The following is a 9,970-nucleotide window of genomic DNA, read 5'->3' on the forward strand; positions in this document are numbered from 1 at the left end:
ACCCCACACTTTAAGAACCAGTGGTTTAGGGTACATTTTCATCAAGCAAATATGACATTTTCTGCAATCCCTGCTTTTTGTTCTGTTGTATTTATTAACATCAATTCAAATGCTTTAAAATGACACTGTTTATTAAACTTCCTTTATTTGCTCATCCATGTAAAATTGCTTGACAAATTTATCTTAATGAATTAGGAGAAATTATTTGATTTTAGAGAAAAATCATTTTTTAAACATAATTTAAAACATTTCCTTCCTATTAGAAATGCATTTGATTTATTTTCATTAGTCATGTCGTCACCTTGGAATTATAAGGTTCTGTCTGCAGTTTTGAGATACTTCAAAGTTTTTGCATTCCATAAACTTTGTAGATAAAACCTTTTTGTTTTCTAAATAAAATGTCTCAAAATATATGCTACTTTAAAACATCATATAGGTTGTCACAGAATAAGAATATTTGAATTACTAAAAAAAAAAAAAAAAAAAAATTTAAATAGAACCTTATAATTCCAAGGTGACGTTGTAGTAACACTGAATATTTTAGTGCTATTTATATATACTTTAGTTACCATCAGTACACAGAGCTATAGGTGCCTTATGCTCATTTGAAGGAGACTGTATTTATTATCAGAGATGGAGTCTTGATCTAATATTGAGATAACATTAATCAAGTCTTGGTCTACTGAGAACATGCAAATAAGAAATTATATGTCCACAAGAGGTCCTCGGTGTACAAAGAGAAAAAGTAAAATTGGGTTCTTTAGAAATAAAATGTATTTTCAAATAAAATAAAATAAAATAAAAATCTTGTTTTATAGGAATATTAGTGTTATCATTGATCCCACAGTTTCTTTCTTTTTTCTTTCTTTCTTGTCATAAAAATAAGACCACTGACATTCTGCAGAGATTTCTAAATAATTTAGATAACACGTGAATTTAAGTCTTGCAAGTCTTTTGATTTGCCACCCAATTATCAATTTATAAAATTGCACGCTCTGTGTGTCAGGGTTGTGTCACCTCTGCCTAAGTTTTAATCTGGATCTTTGTTCAAATCTAATTTTCCACCCACCATGACTTTGCCATGACTTTAACAAGATACCCAATTGATGTCCAAAAATCCCAAGTTTTTAAATATTTACGTAACATTTTTATATAATTTAATGTAAAATGTTTAACTATGCAAACAATAAAATAATGTTGTCACAAAGGACTGCCTTTGAGACTGCCCAAAGCAAGGTGCTGTAGCCCGAGAGTTAGAGAGGAGTTAGGAAGGTATGGCATGACAAGATGGTTTTCGGTGCAAAATAGATAATGTATTAATTAGCCAAGGATAATCTGTGCAAAGTACAAATTAATAATGAAGAAAAAAAAATGCATGATGAATGCTAATGAAGCAGCACTAAAACCTTTGCAGATTTAACACAAAGGGAAATTGCTGAAACAGCTCTCTATCAACAATAGAACATAATGTTGTTCTCTAGTAACAGAGCAAACCACCAAAACCCTCCTTTCAATAAGGAACATTCTGCTTAAATACACAAACTTCCCACCAAACAGAAATGGAAAGCACCATTTGCACAGGGGAACCTTTGTTTCAATAATGTCTATTACATCAATGAAATTAAAACAACCTCATCTTACTTAACCAAATAAATACCGTTAGTGCAGCTTAAGCAAAATTAATGTTACAAACATACATTAAACATTAAACAAAACAAACATCACAATCCCGACCTAGGTTATCTCCCCCCAGTTGTGCTTAAAGTCATGTAAGTCCAACCATTAACTCTTGAAAAAATTAATAATTGAGTGTTTCAATAAAGCTATTACATGTAAAAGGTTTTTTGTCTTTGTTGCTATATGTGTATTTGTATATGTATCAATATATGGCTATACATGGTCCATGAATATACTGTATTGCAGTGTATGGAAAAATATAAGGTCTATTTTCCCAAGTAAAGAAATTTATTATTTAATATAGTGCATAATTGTTATGGTTATATTTAGTTCAGTCTTTTTTGGTTCCAGTTTCATAGACTTTTAGTTTGTTCAAAGTCACTTTCACATCACAAAGTCACTTTTCACATCACAAAATATTCCCTGTTGGACTTTCTGGCTGGAAAACCTCAGGTAGAATGGGTCGGCAGCAACACATCCATCAACATCACACTGAACACTGGGGCCCCCCAAGGATGTGTGCTGAGCTTCTTCCTCTTCAATCTGCTGAACCACGACTGCACACCATAACACAACTCCAACCTCTTCATTAATTTTGCGGATGACACAACTATAGTGGGTCTCATTAGCAACAGTTCAGTGGTAACTGGGGCAAAATAGGGGAGGTGGAGCTAGGTGGATGAAGCTATCCTTCAATCTTCTGGTCCTGGCCTGGGGACTCCGCAGTCTCCTCCCTCGTCTCTTTGCGAGTGAGACAGGTTTCATAAATGTCTTGGAGGGAGGGTAGAGAGACACCAACAATCTTCTCAGATGCTCTCACTATGCGTTGAAGTGTCTTGCAGCAGGATGCCTTGCAGGCACCATACCACACAGTGATGCAGCTAGTCAGGATGCTCTCGACGGTGCCTCTGTAGAAGGTGCACATGATGGGGGCAGGGGCTCTGGCTTTTCTCAGTTTGTGGAGGAAGTAGAGACACTTCTGTGGTTTCTTGGCCAGTGCTGTGGTGTGGTCAGTCCAGGAGAGGTCTCCTGTGCACACCCAGGAAATTGGTGCTTCTCACTCTCTCCACAGTCGCACCATTGACAGTCAGAAGAGCATGTTGAGTGTGCATTCTCCTGAAGTAAACAACAATCTGCTTCCTCTTCTCCACATTCAGAGAGAGATTGTTGTCATTTCACCACCCAGCCAGGTGGCTCACCTCGCTCCTGTAGTTTGTCAGCAAAACACGTCAGACACCATACACAGCGTTTCCTTTAGATTGGCAGGTTTGAACGGAGGGAAAAAAGTTTATGCATTCAGCAAATTAATTTAACAAGTTTGCACTAACATATGGTAGAGCAATATGGTTAAGCAATTATTAGCATATTTGGCGTGATGTCCAGAGGGAGGGCTCCGAACCCATAGAAATCCGCTAAAGAAGCTTATGGTATGAGACAGCAGCCAGACAGAAACCTGTGAGTACCGGAAGGGAGAGCCCCTCTTGCTGAATACGTGGCGTGGTTTAAAGCGCATGATGGAGGCCTCTCGCTGCATCTGAAGGGAGCTGCGGCTCTGCTGCACTGGAAGGGAGAGCCCCTCTTGAAACTGAATATGTGGCATGGTTTAAAGCATCAAAAGGAGGGCTCTAGCTGCATCCGAAGGGAGCTGCAGCTCTGCTGCACAGGAAGGAAAAGCCCCTCTTGAAGCTGAGTACATGGCATGGTTTAAAACGTCAGATAGAGGGCATTCACTGCGACGAAAGGGAGCCGCGGTTCTGCTGCACTGGAAGGGGGAGCCATGTTTGATGCTGAAGGCTCAAGATGATGGACAAATGGCTTTCACTGCGACAGAAGGGAGCTGTGGCTCTGCTGCACTGGAAGGGAGAGCCCTGTCCGATGCTGAATAAGCCTAAAACTCGAAACGACAGATGGAGGGAAGTATCAAATTAAGCAGGGCACTGCAAAGGCAGTATCAGATGAGCAGGGCACTGTGGCGGCAGTATCAGATGAGCAGGGCACTGTAGGGGCAGTATCAAATTAAGCAGGGCATACAGCGGTAGCTTCAAATTTAATTTAACTTATAGTTAGATGGCAGCCTCACGCTAACGTTTACCGCCAGATGTAGAAGGAAGGATAGGAGTTTAGGGAGCCACACCAGCGAGTGACATTGCATGCAGCGCTGTAGCTGAAAATGCCACAGTGATTGGTTGAGAAGAGGAGTGAGGCAATGGAGTGTGAGGAGCAGACGACTCTGGGGAGCAGCCCAAACTTGCTGATGGTCTGCTGCGTCTTGAAGCTTGAGGGGAGCCGGAACTTGATCTGGAAGACAATGTAATTTTAAATGAAGTAGGGAGCTATGAGGAAGAGGAGCATGGGCTGCAATTGTTAGCAAAGGCAGCCTGACGTTTAAACCAGCCTCTGGGCTAGTGTCTGCTATGGAAGCTGGAGGCAACTGAAAAGAAAAAAATTGGTCATCAGAAACGGGAGGAAAAGCTCGAAATGTGTGGGTCTGAGTTGCAAGCGGAGACAGCCTCACACTTCCTTCAGCTGCTGTAGGCCACGGGGAGGGAGTGGGACATCCTGAAATCCTGTGCAGTCTGCATGGCTAGCAGAAGCAGTCTAATACTAGTGTCTGCTATAGGACCTGGAAGCCGTTGAAAAGGATTAGAAGTAACAGGAGAAAAGATGAAGAGATATGAGGGCATGTGTTGCAAGTGTAAGCAGCTTTGTGCTTTTTTCAGCTGCTGTCGCTGTAGTCCACAGGGGCTTGTGATATTTGGGGGAAAATGCTGAAGAGCCTGTGCAGCCTGCAGAGCTAGCAGAAGCAGCCTCACGCTAGCGTGTGTTACAAGAGCTGGAGACCACTGAAAAGAAAGAGGTTAGAAGAAGCAGGAGAAATTACGACTTTGACAACATTAAAAAGTGATAAAAATGACAAAAAGATGTGCTTTTCTTCTTAACCCTTTGAAGACAATTAACGAGTATACACGTTATGAGGCATTTTCTCCTGATAACCCCGAAAAGAACTTAAATTACACTTTCAGTTTTGATCGTACAGAGCAATACATCAATCGAATTTGTAAAGGGTCTACTTTTTTGTATACAGACATAACAAACCTTTGTGCATTTATGGAATAAAGATAAAAAATAAGGTGTGCTGTCTGCAGCCTTTGTCTGTGGTGATCTTCATTTACAAACGCGTCATTTAAATGAACCGTAACTCAGTGAATACTAAACAAAGATACACGAGAGGTATATCTATAGAAAGCTTGACATGTCTACCTTTAGACTAAACAAGTGCTGCCGAAAAGAAATATTCTGTGATAAAATAATAAATATGAAAACAGCATGAGACTGTTCTTCAAGGTTTTTTATTTTACTGTTTGCTTCGTGATGAGAGGCATTTAGACAGTGTGTACATCCTTGTCTGCGTTATTTGACACCTGATGACACACAGTCTTTGCGTCTCTTGTTTGGGCAAGAGCTCCACTCTCATCTGAAAAAGCTCCACTCTCATCTGTCTCTCTTTTTGAGGAAAAAGGGACAGCCATCTGCTTCCCGTGGTTCAGGACCCACCGCCGCTGAGGCACGGAGGAGAGTGAGCTCGTGGGGATCACAGGTGGATATCGCCTTAGCCGTATCCCTTTAAAAGAATCCTTCCTGATTCCAAGCCTTTAGCTCTACCCCGGGCCGAGGCCCTAACAAATAAAAACTGGGTTTATAGCTTCGGCCTTTGGCCGTAAGGGATAATGTTATGGACAGCCGTCTAAACTTCCCAGTGGCAACTCCCATGGAAATGGTAGAGTTGGTACTTAGTGTTTGCCATGATGTTTGCCAGCACTAACCTCAGTATGGCGGCTTGGGTATACTGTTCCCCATAGCGCCCCCTAGAGGACGACGTTCGAAGTTCCCTTGAAAGGGAACGTCTCAGGTTACGAAAGTAACCATGGTTCCCAGAGTAGGGAATGAGACACTGTGTCCTCTAGCTCCCTGCCATGCTTCGGATGCAAGATTCAGATGAAGAAGTGGATGACGAAAAATACACTTAGACCTCAGAGGGTTAACCCCACAAAAAAATAATAAAAAAAAATAAATAAAAATATTGTAAGTATAGAAAGAGCTAGCCAGCCAAGTCGCACATCAGCTGGTAGAGACTTGGAGAGAGGTGCTTAGCAGTATGCACAATGCATGCAAATTAGGTTGCTAGTTACACTTATTCAATAATAATATTTGTGACACGCCTTAGTTGTTACTTTGCACTAAGGACCAATCGACTAGTCAACTTTAATGCTCTGCCATTACACTTTAAGCTTGAGTTCAACTAGTCACTGGTCCTATAGAGGGCACAACAGGATAATGAATATTTGAAGGATTTCAAAGATTAAAGAATGATAAATAAATGTATGTGTGATTATATTACTGGTTGCTCGAAATTGAAAGGGAGACTGCACATTCTAAACAGTTTGTACAGGTAAGTTAATCGCTGTTCTAATCTAATTCACTGCTGCACTGTAACACACACATAGGCTACCGACAGTAGCTCATATATCACACGCTGATTGTGCATGCACAGAACCATTCAGCGTGGAAATGTACTGTCAACACTGTTCTGTGATTTCTAAAAATATCTTAGAATCTGAAAAGTTCATGCATATATTTCTTAACAAAATCCCACAGCGTTACTACTACAAGAGAAACGTTGCCATGTAATATTAATTCACACACAATTGCTCCAACTAATGCATTCATATAAATGTAATCTTTACAGTGCTACTTTATCTATATCTGATTTAGAACGAGCAGAAATCTGTGAGAAATAAAATGACCCAAAGGCTTACTTTTTTTGAGCTGTTATAGAAGCAGTCGCCATGTGGGCAGTGTTGTCCATAGCTGTGCACAAGGGTTTTTTTTTGTTGTTTTTTTACAGCTCCAGGCTTACTGTATAATGACGTCATCAGCAACTAGTCAACTTCGACTCGACTTTCATCATATGAAAGTCTACTTTAAGAAATCAGAAGTCATTCAACCCATAGTTTGCACCTATAATTGCGAGAAGGGTCTGGCTGCAGACTTGCACTTGCACTCTCAGACTTGCACTCTCAGACACTTGTGCTTCCGCTAGCGATGTCACTTGCAGTCTTTATTTTTTATTTTGTTCTATTTATTGATAACTTTTTGTTTGAATCTCTCAACATTTTACAACAGTAGCCAGGTGGTGAAGACAAGAAAAAAGAAACTAAATTACAATGTCACTAGCAATCGCCACTTGCACTCTCCGCTACCTGTGACGTCACTTGCAATCAACAAATAATCAAATCATGCGTGTTGCCAATGGAGACAAGACGCTTGTATACATATCTCAGCTCTATTCGAGCTCTACCCTCTCGTAGTAGCAGCTTTTCTGTGGGGGAAAGAATGGGCCTCTAGTAGCATTTTAGTGCATTGCGACAACGACGCAACAGTGCATTGCATTAACAAAGGCCGTTCCCATTCACCTGCTCTGATGCCACTGTTAAGGCGTCACACCTGGATTTCAGCTTGCGACCAATTCATCATAATTGCTAAACACATCCCTGGGTCAGAAAACCAAATCGCTGACTCCCTGTCTCGTTTTCTGTTTCAGAAATTCAGGACGCTGGCTCCATTCCCAACTCCAGTACCTCGCTATTCAGAACTAATATTCCCATAACCCACCCGTTAAAACCCCTACTTGACGCAACGCTTGACACTATCCTCCAAGCAGTTTCTCCCAGAACCCTCCAATCCTACGTGACCGCTTGGAGATGTTTTAAAACATTCCATGTCTCTTATAACATGCCTTTCCCTGATTTTTCTTTTCTTTCAGTCACCTCTTTTATTTCCTACCTTAATAGCATTAAGGGCCTTCAAGTCGGGTCCATCAAAGGTTACTTGAGCGGCATCCAGTTTTTCCATAAATTGATTTACGGCGCTCCTTCCCTTGAGATAAACAACTCACAAACCTCCCTCGTGATCAAAGGGATTCAAAGATCCCAGCCCACCCGTCCCGACGCTAGACAACTCATAACGCTAGACATTCTCACCAAATGTATTCGCGCCCTCCGCACAGGCTACCAGCCCATCAGTACCGCTCGCACACTCGACGCCATGTTTATCCTAGCCTTTTTTGGTTTTCTCAGATGCTTGGAACTCGCCATCACTTCCAAATTCGACCCAAAAAGCCACCCCACCATCTCAGACTTATCAGTAATAGATGGTGAATCAATTTCATATTTGATTAAACAAAGTAAGACCGACCAAACCAAAAAAGGTCATTTCATATACATTTTTAATCTCCAATCCAACCATACTTTCCCGGTAGAGCACTTACGTTTTCTCTTTCGTCCAGCGAGCATTGGGTCTCACAGCGGACGCAGTGTGAGAAATCTTCCGGTCAAGCTCTCATTTTCCTCTTTCCTGTTTTCTCTTTTTTGTCCAGCAAACATTTGGTCTCACAGCGGACGCAGCAAGAACTTCCCGGCAGAGCACTTACGTTTTCTCTTTCGTCCAGCTAGCATTGGGTCTCACAGCGGAGGCAGTGTGAGAAAATCTCCCGGTCAAGCTCTCATTTTCCTCTTTTCTGTTTTCTCTTTCTGTCCAGCGAGCATTTGGTCTCACAGCGGACGCAGCGAGAACTTTCCCGGTAGAGCACTTACGTTTTCTCTTTCTTCCAGCGAGCATTGGGTCTCACAGTGGACGCAGTGTGAAAAAATCTCCCGGTCAAGCTCTCATTTTCCTCTTTCCTGTTTTCTCTTTTTTGTCCAGCGAGCACTTGGTCTCACAGCGGATGCAGCGAGAACTTCCCGGTAGAGCACTAATATTTTCTCTTCGTCCAGCGAGCATTGGGTCCCACAGCGGACGCAGTGTGAGAAAATCTCCCGGTCAAGCTCTCATTTTCCTCTTTTCTGTTTTCTCTTTCTGTCCAGAGAGCATTTGGTCTCACAGCGGACGCAGTGAGAACTTTCCTGGTAGAGCACTTACCTTTTCTCTTCCGTCCAGCGATCATTGGGTCTCACAGCGGACGCAGTGTGAGAAAATCTCCCGGTCAAGCTCTCATTTTCCTCTTTCCTGTTTTCTTTTTCTGTCCAGCGAGCATTGGTCTCACAGCGGAGAAAGGCACAAACTCGCCTGATTGGTCGCTCCAAATTACAATTGCTCCCCGTTGCAGGGCAGCAGGGCCTGTCAGTCCAGGTACAGTGACATGCCATCACGGGCCCACTGGCCAAACATTCAGACCCTTTTTGAGATGCCAGCCCAGCAAACGTGGCACTCATTTGGGGGGGGTCTTTAGTTCGGCGGCTGTCCTCTGTTCTTTAGCTTTTTGGGGGGAGTACTCTGGGTTCGGGCCGAATTCCGAGCTCAGAGCCCTCCCTCCGGACAGCACACCAAATACGCATTAAACTTTACCCCCTCAATTGTATGTAAGTGTGAACTCGTGAATTAGGATTTATTAACAAGTCCGGGAGGAGCACGTGCAGATAATTAACACAGGTGGAGAGCACTCAGCAATCAATGGTAAGAGGTATATATACAGCAGTCTCACCGCAATTCATTTGACAGTTTCACAGCATCCCCCCCACCACCCCTTCTCCACACTTCTAGTCCTAAACCACTTACATAGGGGGGAGTACTCTGGGTTTGGGCCGAATTCCGAGCTCAAAGCCCTCCCTCCGGACAGCACACCAAATACGCATTAAACTTTACCCCGTCAATTGTATGTAAGTGTGAACTCGTGAAATGAGGTTTTATTAACAAGTCCGGGAGGAGCCCGTGCAGATAATTAACACAGGTGGAGAGCACTCAGCAATCAATGGTAAGAGGTATATATACAGCAGTCTCACCGCAATTCATTTGACAGTTTCGCAGCATCCCCCCCACCACCCCTTCTCCACACTTCTAGTCCTAAACCACTTACATAGGGGGGAGTACTCTGGGTTCGGGCCGAACTCCGAGCTCGGAGCCCTCCCTCTGGACAGCATGCCAAATACGCATTAAACTTTACCCCCTCAATTGTATGTAAGTGTGAACTCGTGAAACACTATCCACTTTCCAATTGGATGATATATTGACATGGCCGAATGATACGAGAAAGTTGGGGAAGATGTTGGAAGTCTCGCCGGTTGGGGTGAGGTTAAGCTTCGGCACTGTGGAGAGTGTGTGGCTGGTTGAGTAGGGAGGTTGCTGTGATGAAGCCTGGTGCTCGGCGGCAGTGACTAGCGGAAATGGAGTAAGCGACGGAGGATACAAAAATCCCCAGTACGGGTCTCATCGTTGTATGGAACAAGTTGAGTCTGTG

This window comes from Carassius carassius, chromosome 23 (genome assembly GCF_963082965.1).
Source record: "Carassius carassius chromosome 23, fCarCar2.1, whole genome shotgun sequence".
In the NCBI taxonomy this organism is placed as follows: domain Eukaryota; kingdom Metazoa; phylum Chordata; class Actinopteri; order Cypriniformes; family Cyprinidae; genus Carassius; species Carassius carassius.